Raw genomic sequence first — 12,171 nt, 5'->3', positions numbered from 1 at the left:
TACATGCAGTTATCATACAGAGCAAAGCAAACAAAAAAAGGCTGCAGGCACATGCACATGTTAATGCAGTTAAGACTCTTGGCAGGAGAAATTGCAAAAATCAGAGCATTTTGGAGGGGGTGCAGTGGAGAGAAGAAAAGCCCTGAAACTGAGGTTACCCTTTTCAGATATAGCTCCAAGCTAAAGCCACATTTTCTATCTGTTCTGTTTTCTTTGATCCTCAAACTTCAATCCAAACCTTCAGGTTTAAATGGGATTTCAGTCTGAACTAAAAGCAGTTTAAATGGAAACAAGAAATTATTTTCCCCCTCCTCACCCCTCCTGTCAAATCAGGAATTCGAAGCTGCAATATTGAGGTGCTTTGCAAATCTATAAAACTTTCTGCCTTGAAGCGATAAGGACAAACAATCAGGGCACTCACTCCGAGGGTAGGAGATAAATAGAATAATTTGGGGTTTTTTCAGTTGGAAAAAAAAAATATAAAGGCAATAAAAGTAAAAGGCTGAATAGAAATTTGAGCATTTTGCAAGGGGTCAGGGATGATGGAAAGCAGCCCTTGCTGGTGTGGGCTGATGGCTCAATGGCATGACAATGCCATCAGGGCAGGCTTCACGCCTGTCCCGGAGCATTTCCAGCCTCCCTGCAGACAAGCACTGGGCTCAGGGTCCGTTCCAAGCCCTTGGCATGGCTCTCAAGGGAGCACAAACGCCTTCGGGGGCATTTCGGAGCCCTGAATCCCGGCCCTAATGCCCGGAACAGCAACTCAGCAGCACCTCACATCAACTTCCTGGAACTAATTGGCCTTTGGGAGATGCAAACCTGAATTCTCACGTGGCAGGAAGGCTCTGCTGGGCTTTGGGGCTCCGCTTTGGCTCGGTCAGGTGGCGCTGAGGTCTGGCTGCAGCCCCTGCCCTCATTTCCCTGCAGCTCTCTGCAATGGCAAACCCTGGGTGAGGGGACTTGGGACCCCTTCCTGGAGAATCCTTTGCTCCAGAGCACTCAGATATTTTATTTATTTATATTTTATATAATTTATTTATTTATTTATTTATTTATAGTTTACATAAATTTTATTTATTCTCTATAATTTATTTATATTTCATATAAATCTTATTTATTTTTATTATATTTATATATTTTATTTATTTTATATATTTATTTCTATTTTATTTCTAAGGTCAAAAGTGCACGTAAGTGGTTTTTACCTGACTGCACTGATAGTTTAAATAGGTTTATTTTGAATATATTGAAGCATCCTACTAAGATTTTCAGTGTGGAGGACATGCATTGAAGACCATCAACAGAATTTTGGTTTGGTTTTACCTGTCTGGAGCTTTCTAACTGCAAAGAAGTTTTGAAGCTTTGCTGCTTTGGTCAAAATAAATCTATTGAACAATCTCCTCAGGCGTGCCTTGAGTATCCACTAACAACTCATTGCTTGGGAGATATATATTACAAATACCTGCTTCTCACAGCACTTCAGTAATTTCAAATTTAAGACAAAACATCCACTTTGCTGGCTGCAGTGTAAACACAGAGTAACAATTTCCTGTCTTGTGAAGGAATTGATTTGTGGGGTTGGTGTTTTGTTTTTTGTTTTTTTTTTGTTTGTTTGTTTGTTTGTTTGTTTTTTGTGGGTTATTTTATTTTATTTTATTTTATTTTATTTTATTTTATTTTATTTTATTTTATTTTATTTTATTTTAATTTCAGCAAGCTCACCAGCAGCCATCCACGCCGCAGCAGTGACATTGCTCAGAGCTGCCAACCATCTGAAGGGTCAGGGAAGGCACACAGCACCAAGTACTGGCTCCTGCCAATAAACCCTGCTGCTCTTATCTCACACACAGAGATAAGGCACCAGCAGGGCTTCCAGGAGAACTCCAGGCAGCAAAGGTTAATTCTGCAGCCTGAGAGCCACTGGCAGCCATCTGGGATAATTCCCCCTTGGTCTGTGCTGCAAAGGGCTTGGGGCTCTGGAACTCCTCTGGATGCTGAGACCACACTGAATGAATTCCCTGGGATTTCAGGGGCCCAGAGCAGCAGGAGGAGGATGAGGAGAGAAGCAGATCCCAGCCAGAACAGGGCACCTGGGTGAGTTCAGGGCCAGGTGATCTCTTGAGCAGAGCAGAGCTTCCTGGGAGCCCTGCTGGTGTCATGGCAGGTCTTGTCCAAAGTGTTAAATCCTCATTTTTTAACCCACTGATCATCTCTGTTCTAAGGGGACAGCTGCTCATTCTAAGGCAGAAATTGAATTATTTACTTCCAGCCACTACCAAACATTTTTTCCTTGATCTCTAGGGCATATTTTTCACTATGAAGCCTTAGGAGGCAAACACCTTCCTCAAGGAGGGAGTTATTTTCCCTCACACCATTTGTTTGAATAATAAACCACTTGAGCAAAAATATGAAACATGGGAGTTATGATTTTTTTTTTTCCCCTGGAGGAGATTAGGTTAAACTTGCCTTTTTTCCAGAGGTACACAGTTCATCAGCAAGAAGTTCAAGGAGGAAAAATGTGTTTTCATATTGGGTAAGAGTGCACACAGTGCTTGCCTTGCTCTCAAAATGGATGAGTCTGCAGCAAGCTGCAGGACTGACAGCTTTATTTTCATCTGCCTGCCCTGATAGAGCATAGCAGGAAACATTTTTCCAGATCCACACTTGAGGATTTGAACATTCCTGCTGAGACCACTTAAATCTCATTTGACTCTATAGGGAAAAAAAAAAAAGCCCACTCATATATGCATTTAGTTACATCAGATAAAACCTTATTTGCTGCAGTTTGGTGCTTTTTTCTCTCCCCCATTTTTTGGGAACTGATTTTTTCTCCCCCTCAGACTTTCACAGCCTTCCAATTGCAAGGTTTGTGGCACTTGCCAAGGGTGAAGGAATCTAATTTGCTAATTCAATCATCATTTGCAAACTAATGGCTGCGTGCGCATGGATAAAACCAACATTAAAATATCTGAAAGAGCAGCCATGGTGGGGAATGCATTCTCAGAGTAAACAAAACCACCTTGCAACTGAAGCATTTACAGCCTGAGCACATTTCTGCTTCAGGAGTTCAGTCTCTTCCTGGACAGCAGCTCCATTATTAATGAAATTAGCAGCAATAAAACCAGAAATCAAGCTTTTCCCACAGCTGGGCTTCACCAAGAACTCCAGCTGGACTGACTTTTGGGTTAAGGCAGCACAACAGGAACAGTAATAAACCCCCTACTTCTCAATCAGTGCTTCAGATTCACCCAAGAAATGACATTTCTCAGTGCTTCTCTTTAAAATTCCTCAAGCTCTCTAAATTCCAGCTCACAGTAAAGGACGTATGTATGAAAATAAACAAAAAACCCAGTGTGACCCATCAACAACATTCAGTTCTCCCTGTTGACATTGCTTTGGGCCAGATCTCTAGTGGATAATCAGCAAAAATTCAGTTTCCTGAAGCACACCTGGAAATTCTACCTTTACCCACCTGTGAAATCTGAGGTGGCAGAGAGGATCCTCACTGGGAAAAAGGAATGTGCAAATCCCCTAGGGAGCACACCCCTGCCATTCAGGTGTTACAAATGACCCTTAATCTCCAAATTAGATTATTGTGCCAGAGTTTCTCCAGTGGAGAAGAGAGCCCTCAGGCCATCACAGATGCAATAATAAATTAATTTATTTGAGAAAACAGCCTGAAAATGGGGATTTTTTTTGGACAATCAGGAGAATGTGTCTTCTCAGCTGCTTTTGGATAATAGATGAGGCATGTTATTTATCAGCAGGCATCCAGTGATATTTAGGATGGATTAGCAGCTATTCTTTTGCTGCCATGCTGTAGTACATGTTCTACTCCATGTTTTTCGCTACATGGATTTCACTTTATCCCAGCCCAGGGGCTCCTTGGGATCATCCATGCATTTCACTTCCATCAGCACCTCAGGACTGCCCAATGTTTTCCAGGCAGGAGTGGATTTCCAGGTAAATCCTGTAGGAGATCTTAGAAAAACAAGTATTTTCACCCTGGAACAAATTAGGGAGGCATTGATCTTGCATGATGCCTGTGAGTTCTCTCAGCAGCAGCAATTCCTTCCTGCCAGGGTGTTAGAGCAGCTTTCAGAGGGCAAAAATCAATGGAGGAACATTTGTCTGTTTTACAGCAAAGGCAGAAAAAAAGAAAGGTGAAATGGCCACTGCCATCTAACAGGAGCTGATTGAGCTGGAATGGGAGCCTGGTCCAACATTGAAATATCTGAAACAGCAGCTCTGGTGGGGAATACATTCTCAGAGTAAACAAAACCACCTTGCAAGTGAAGCTTTTAGACCCTGAGCATATTTCTGCTTCAGGAATTCAGTCTCAGACTCCAGAGCACAAAGTTTTCCACATTTCCACAAATTTTACCCCACCCAAGAGGCTCTGGAGGTTCAGGTGGCTGCAATCACCTCCAAGGGCAGCCTCTTCCCACCCAGAGCTCCTGTGGAGGAGAACATCCAAGTTTCCAAAGGTCACCATGAACTTTGGTGTAGCTGACACAATTCCTGTCCTCCCCTCCCAAAATCAGAGTGCAATTTGCAGTATCCAAAGGATTCATCTCACCAGTCCCCACAGTTTGGAATGAGCATCTCAGCAGCAATTGGGTATCCAGATCTCTGGGGAGATTTTAGCATGTGAACTCTGATTATCTGTGCCATAAACAACTTCCCTCTTTACCTGCGGGGTGGAGCAAAAGAGGGGCAGGCTGGAAATAAGCTAAAAATCAAAGCAGTGCATGGAAAAGCCTTGCAGAGAATAAAGCTGGAAGGACCTTGCTAATCCCCGCTCCAATACAGGTTTCAAATGTAAAGCAAAAAGAGCCTCCATTAATTGTCAACCACCATTTCTGCTTTTCTACATTTCCAATACAGGTTTCAAATGCAAAGCAAACAGAGCTTCCATTTATTACCAACCACAATTTCTGCTTTTCTACATTTTATTTTACATTTTTGATTGAAAATACTTCAGAGCAGACTGAAGGCAGGATGGTACCACTTGAAATTCTTTACAAAGAAAGCCCAGAGTGCTGGTGGGCAGAACCCAGATCTCACAGAATCAGCACCAAGCAGAGCATTCCAGCAGCCAGGCAGTTAAAAGGGCTCAGAAAATGCCAGCTCAGCTGCCACACACAGCCCTGTTGAACAAGCTCATCAAATTACCCACTGGAGCATTTCCAGGGACTTGCTGAGCTGGGGGATTTGCTTGGCTACACTGCCACAGGGAATTTCAGCCCCATTTGTGCACCCACAGCCTGTGGGATCTGTTGGCAGAGGGAATTTCAGCCCCATTTGTGCACCCACAGCCTGTGGGATCTGTTGGCCCAGAGAATTTCAGCCCCATTTGTATTTCCACAGCCTCTGGGATCTGTGGGCCCAACGAATTTCAGCCCCATTTGTGGATCTGTTGCCACAGGGGTCTTCAGCCCCATTTGTATTTCCACAGCCTGTGGGATCTGTTGGTTCAGGGAATTTCAGCCCTACTCTTGGATCTGTGGGCCCAGGGAATTTCAACCCCATTTGCTTTTTCACAGTCTATGAGATCTTTTTGCTCAGGGAATTTCAGCCCCATTTATGTGCCCACAGCCTGTGGGATGTGTTGGCACTGGGGATTTCAGCCCCATTTGTATTTCCACAGCCTGTGGGATCGGTGGGCCCAGGGAATTTGAGCTCAATTTGTATTTCCACAGCCTGTGGGATCTGTTGGCACAGAGAATTTCAGCCCCATTTGTATTTCCACAGCCTGTGGGATCTGTTGGTTCAGGAAATTTCAGCCCTACTCTTGGATCTGTGGGCCCAGGGAATTTCAGCCCCATTTGTGGGCCACAGCCTCTCAGATTTGCGGGCCCAGGGAATTTCAACCCCATTTGCTTTTTCACAGTCTATGGGATCTTTTTGCTCAGGGAATTTCAGCCCCATTTATGTGCCCACAGCCTGTGGGATGTGTTGGCACTGGGGATTTCAGCCCCATTTGTATTTCCACAGCCTGTGGGATCTGTGGGCCCAGAGAATTTCAGCTCAATTTGTATTTTCACAGCCTGTGGGATCTGTTGGCCCAGAGAATTTCAGCCCCATTTGTATTTATACAACCTCTGGGATCTGTTGGCCCAGGGAATTTCAGCCCCATTTCTGTGGCCACAGCCTGTGGGGTGGGTTGGCCCAGGGAATTTCAGCCCCATTTGTGCACCCACACAGCCTGTGGGATCTGCTCCCTCCATGGATATTTGCCAGTTCATCATCACAGGGCTGTGGTGTGAAATAATTCAGTGCTGGGATGGGGACACCTGGACAGCTGGAAAATGCCAGAGCAGTGCAGGGACATGCAAGGGAAGGGAACCTGCCCAACCTGCAGGGAGCAGGAGACACCAAGCTTTGCTCAGGGAGATGCTGCTGAGGACATCACTGCTCCTTCCTCACCTTTCCATTTCCAGCTGCCCTGCTGAGAAGTGGCTGCCACAGCAGAAAGGGCGAAGGAGAGGGGACTCTCTAAAATAACCACCCCTCTAATCTCAGGAGTGTGATTATGGACCACACTTCAGTCTAAAAAGTCCATTTTGTGCTCTCTTTCTCAGGCCTCAAGTATCTGAAATGTCTCTGAATTACCCTTCTTCTAAGGGCAGGCTGCTTTTCCAAGAAGCATTCCAATCAAGAAAGAGAGCTATTAATATTTTTCTTTATTTTTATATTAATATTTTTTCTTCATTTTTCTTCTCCCTTCTGGCCCTTTTGCCATGCAGAAATGGCACATTTTTGCATGCCAGGCTATGACATGCTTACTGAACCAGCTCCCAGAGAATTGAAAATTAAGATGACCACCACACTGTATCACGGATCTCAGCTACAAAAATACAATGTTTGGGGGACTAAAGCTCCTCAAATCCTAAAAATTCCAGCCAGTTCTTACTCACAAACAGACCTGCTTGCTCTCTGTTGAAAATGTAGCTCCTGGGTTGGTTTGACTGTGCTTCACAAGCCTGACAAGCGTTCCACACATTTTGTCCCACTTCTTAAATGTCTCCATCCACTTGCTGGTGGGACCAACTTGTTTGGAAAGAATTGCCCAGACCCAGAATTGGGAATTCTTCTCTGCCACCTGATAAGGCAGCAGACTGGCAGCTCAAAACTGTTTTTGATTTCAGGATGAAACTAAACAAGTGAAAAAACAAGCGAAATTTCTTTTTCCAAATGGGCTTTATATTTAACCTTCAATTATATTAACTGTGCCATAAAAGTGGATGTACTACTGTAATTATACACTCAAAAATGCTGCTTAAAAGCTGAAATGATTGCACTGTTTCATTGCCTGGCTGCTTTAGAATATTTCCTTTTCCAAACATCTCCTACCCTCAGTCCCAGAGAAATGTTAAAGGTGACAGGATCTCTCTGAGCCCTGAATTTTCCTCAGAAATTTGCACTTTCAGGTTCTACAAAGCTAAGAGGAGCTTAATTGCCTGAAACTGCAATTCCAGCCACTGCAAATCATATACAGCTCTCCCATGAAAGCATTAAAGAGCTAAGACTTAATTAGCATCCCTGATTAAATAGCAATTCATACAGCCATTATATCTTCCAGTTATGCAGCGCAGAGCTCTGGAAAAGCAGAGAAGGGGAAAAAAAAAACAACAACCACACACACTCCTCATCTCAATGAAAAAATTCACCTCCACCCACTTTCTCCAAACTTCATCCTGGGGAATGTTCATTATTTACCATGCAAAGGGCACTGCCAGGCACAATTTGAATGCTCCCAGTTTCCATCAGCAAACTCCACCTGTGTGAGAGATCAGAGAGCCCCTGTGCCAGCCTGGCAAAGGCAGGGGCAAACATGAGAGCAGCTGAGGGAGAGCAGCATGAGGAGCCTCCCACAGGCTCTCACATTCCTTGGGAGGAAAGGGGCTCTCAGCACAGAAAATCCCACAGTGCTGATGGAAGTCTCCAGAACAGGCTTTGCTCAAACTCTGCTCTGTCACCACATTTCTCTTCACAGAGAAAAGCAAGGCACAACTTCCCAAGAAATTCCTGCGATTCACATCCTCTGAAGCTCAGAGAAAGGAAAAACAATTCTTATCTCATTTACTGCTCCTGTATTGTTCACAAGTGGAATGAGTTGTGGAAGATTGTTTACCTGAAGAGAATTAATAATTAGATTCTGGTGTGAGTGTTGTGATTCATTGACCAATTGAATCCATCTAAGCCAAGGTGTCACTTCCCAGGAATATTCCTGGGATTCACATTCTCTGAACCTCAGAGAAAGGCAAAATGATTCTTATCTCATTTACTGCTTCTGTGTTGCTCACAAGTGGAATGCATGGTGGAAGATTGTTTACCTGAAGAGAATTGATAATTGAATTCTGGTGTGTTTTGATTCATTGACCAGTTTGATCCAGGTATGTATGTAAGGACTGTGGGCTGACTGTCATGAGATTGTGTGCAGAGTTGAGTACTTGTGCAGATTCAGCTTAGATGTAATGTAATATAGTGTAAAATAATATAGTATAATAAAGTAATTAATTAGCCTTCTGATAAGATGGAGTCCTCCTCATCATTCCTCCTGGATGTTGGGAAAAAATATTTACTATACTGCCCCTCTTCTGCCCTGTTTGCACATCAGCATTTCAAACAGTGCAGGGAGAGAGGATCAGCTCCTTCCTGGGACAGCAGGGATGGCAATTCTTCACCCCCTTTGCTGTGATGGAAAAAGGGGAGCAGGAGCAGTACTGGGAGGCAGAGGCACATCCAGGGACACCCCCTCTGTGCTGGGATAGCACAGCCAGGGGTGGCTCTATGCTGGACTAAAAGCTCATGCTTTGAGGTGGAGGAAGTCCCTTGGATTGGGAATTTCCAGGCCTGAATATATTTATTCCCCACTTAGTTCTGCCCAAAAGGTGCTGCCTTGTTCCTTGCTGGATTTGGGAAGATCTGCAGACAAAGAGGAGCAGCATCTGTTGCAGTTTTTACCAAGTGGATCATGCAGAACCAACAATTCCTTCTCCCCTGGCTGTGCTCTCCAGGCTGGAAGGATCATTCCATTCTAGCCCCTTGTGAATCTCATTTTATGAAGCCAAGCAGGAAAAATGTACAAGAAGCAGTGATGGGACAACAGCAACAAAGTAATGAAAGAGAGCAAAAGTAAATTTGCACCACATGTGCAATTACCATCATAGAACAATATTTTACCAGGACAGGATTAACAACACTGCTCCTCTACTACAGCAGCCTCTCAGTTTTCACATCAGGAAATGATCATGGATGATTTGTGGCTCTTAATGACAAGTCATAGGGTCAAGAACTGATTTGGGCTCCTACCACACTGCTCCAGGGGAGCACATTGAGATTTTGGTAGCTTATCTTTCAGACAAATGGAGAATTGCACTGCAGCAATATTCTTTCCCTCAGCCAAACTGGAAATCTTGGCTACAGGAAAGAAGTCTGTGATGAGGATAAATAAACTGTCACAAGACAAGGCTCCAATAAATTAGCCAGACAGACAGAACAAAGACAGATGGGATATAAGAGGAGAGGGAGTTGCTGTATTTAGTGTCTGAAATGTCATTTGGATGCTGCTCACTGCTAATGTGCCTCCTGGGCCTTGCAGAGTCCTGCTCCATTGGCCTTCAGAGAGCCAGAGGTCAAATTTACATAGAATAATCTGAATACTTGCTCAGATTTGAACATTCCCTGCTTCCTGCTGCAAACATTCTCCAGCAACTTTCTGGAACAAATGTGCTCTCACAGAGCTGAGCAGTCCCTCAATGCACCCCACACTCCTTTTGGCATTCCCCATTTCTCCCTCTACTCCCATCCCACCCTATTCCCTTTCCAGAGCTCTTGGAGCAGTGTTTTTTCCCCTCCTTTTTCCATCATTCCCAGATCTCACCCAGCTGTCTGATGCCAATCCCCAAGGCTCTGTTGGCCCCTGATGCTCCACAGCCCAGTTCACCCCTGGCTCTCGTCTCTGCAGCTCAGCCACTGGCTCCTGCTGAGGGAGCAGCCAGGATTTCTGGATTTGCACAGCCCCAAAGAACTCAAGGCCATCACTGAACACACAAAACATCTCAGAGATGAGTGCGGAGCAGTTTCAGCTGTTTGCACTGTAATACATGACTGCTCAGTTGAGGAAAAGCTTGGAACAACATATGGTCCCAATTACCTCTGTCCTCCTGCAACCAATACTTCTCTTTTCCAGATACAATTTATCTGTGCTGCTTGGCAGCTCAGCTGGCTCCCCTTCTTCTCCTGAGGAACACAACCACATGCAGATGCTATTTATACACCCGGCAAATTATTTCTGCAGCCATATTTTCCCAATAAAACCAGCCTCGTGTCCCATCCAAAAGGTGAGAGTCACGATCTGTGACTGTGAAAGATGCCCTGGCACTTTCTGGAAAGTAAATCCACAGTCCTGGCACAGTGTCAGCTTTGTAATTGCATTCTGTGGACCTGTGGTAGCTCTTTCCTAACAAATAGCTGATGAATTCCACCCCAGAAGTGACTGGAAGTCAGCCCCAGGTTCCAGGAATCTGTTAAATCAAAGAAAAAACTTCATAATGAGCACCACAATTATAAGCCTCATTTTTTTTCCTCATGGATCTGTCCTTACAGGTATTTTTTATGCTCTTTTTCAGCTCCCACAATCCCTTCACAATAGCTGGGCTCAATAGGACTCACAGGAGGAAATCTCTTCCTCACTTTGTGTTTGAAATGCTGGTCAGAACCCCAGGGGAATACAAATGGCACACAAAACCTCATTTCCCTCACTCCCCACAGCAGCAGCTTGGGAGGGTTCAGTTTCTTCCCATTTAAAACTTTCCAAGCCTTGGCTGAAGGGAGAGTCCCACATGGTGACAGTGCCAAATGCTGACAAACAGATCTGAACGGGAGCAAAATGTGTTTTGGAATAATGAATTCAGGTTTATTTCCCTTTGCACTGGTTTTATAAGGTGCATTGTTGTATTTAGGAGCAAAGGTAAAGCAAAAAAAAATTGATTTGCAAAAAGCCAATTGGAAAACAGATTTTTTTAGGTAAGGAAAAGATCCCTCCACACATGAAAACTGCTACAGAAATCCCTACAAATGCCATATGTGTTTTTATCCAGTGTCTTAGGGTTCACTTAATTCATGCAATTTGAAAATGAGAACAACATGCTATCACTTAGAAAAACCAGAAACCCAAGCCCAGCACTATTATGAGGCACCATATTTATTGTACACCAATGGAACATCCTTGCTCAGCTTATCCACAAAAAGTCCCAAAGATGGGAATTTTGCAGCCCAGCTCTGCAAGCTCATGCAGAATTGAAAGAGGTGTTTGGAGCATCTCCCATTCTGTGTTTTGGAATAATGAATTCAGGTTTATTTCCTCTTGCACTGCTTTTATAAGGTGCATTGTTGTATTTAGGAGCAAAAGTAAAACAGAAAAAATTGATTTGCAAAAAGCCAATTGCAAAGCAGGTTTTTCTAGGTAAGAAAAAGATCCCTCCACACATGAAACCTGCTACAGAAATCCCCACAAATGCCAAATGTCTTCCTATCCAATGCCTTAAGGTTCATTTAATTCATACAATTTGAAAATGAGCACAACATGCTATCACTTAAAAAACCCCAGAAACCCAAGCCCAGCATTATCATGAGGCCCCACATTTATTGCACACCAAGGGAATGTCCTTGCTCAGCTTATCAGCATCCACAAAACTTCCCAAGGATGGGGATTTTGTAGCCCAGCTCTGCAAGCTCAGCCAGAATGTGCAAGAGAAGAGGAGTTTGGAGCATCTCCCGTTCTGTCACACCCCCCAGGCTGCACACTTGTCACAGTGCCATGTGCTGCCAGGTACCCAGCATTTTGTTGCAAAGCAGAGAGCTGGATGCTCAGTAACCCTCCTGAACTAATTTTTCTCACTCTCTGGAAACAATTTTCTAGGCCATCTATCTGGGAATGTCACCTTCCTAATGGGAAGCAATAACTGCTGCCTCCTCGAGCTCCTGGAGAACACAGCTGAGCTTTACTTTTCTTTTTATTAACAATCTACAGCACTGATGGCACAGGAAAAAATGTATTTTATTCAAGACTTTAATCAACACTTGATGAGAATTACGTGCTTTCCCTCTTTAAATGTAGCTCTGTGGCTTTTGTTTTTGTCTTTCCTTATACTAAAATGGATA

General features: G+C 44.0%; 1 protein-coding gene across 2 annotated transcripts in view; it reads right to left on the bottom strand.

Moving 5' to 3' along the window:
• SLC6A1 (solute carrier family 6 member 1) overlaps positions 1–12,171 on the bottom strand; it is a 72,077-nt gene that overhangs the window by 38,584 nt on the left and 21,322 nt on the right. The gene's annotated exons all lie outside the window — the stretch shown is intronic.

Source organism: Zonotrichia albicollis, chromosome 12, assembly GCF_047830755.1.
Source record: "Zonotrichia albicollis isolate bZonAlb1 chromosome 12, bZonAlb1.hap1, whole genome shotgun sequence".
Lineage (NCBI taxonomy): Eukaryota > Metazoa > Chordata > Aves > Passeriformes > Passerellidae > Zonotrichia > Zonotrichia albicollis.
This window is presented reverse-complemented; position numbering and strand designations above follow the sequence as displayed.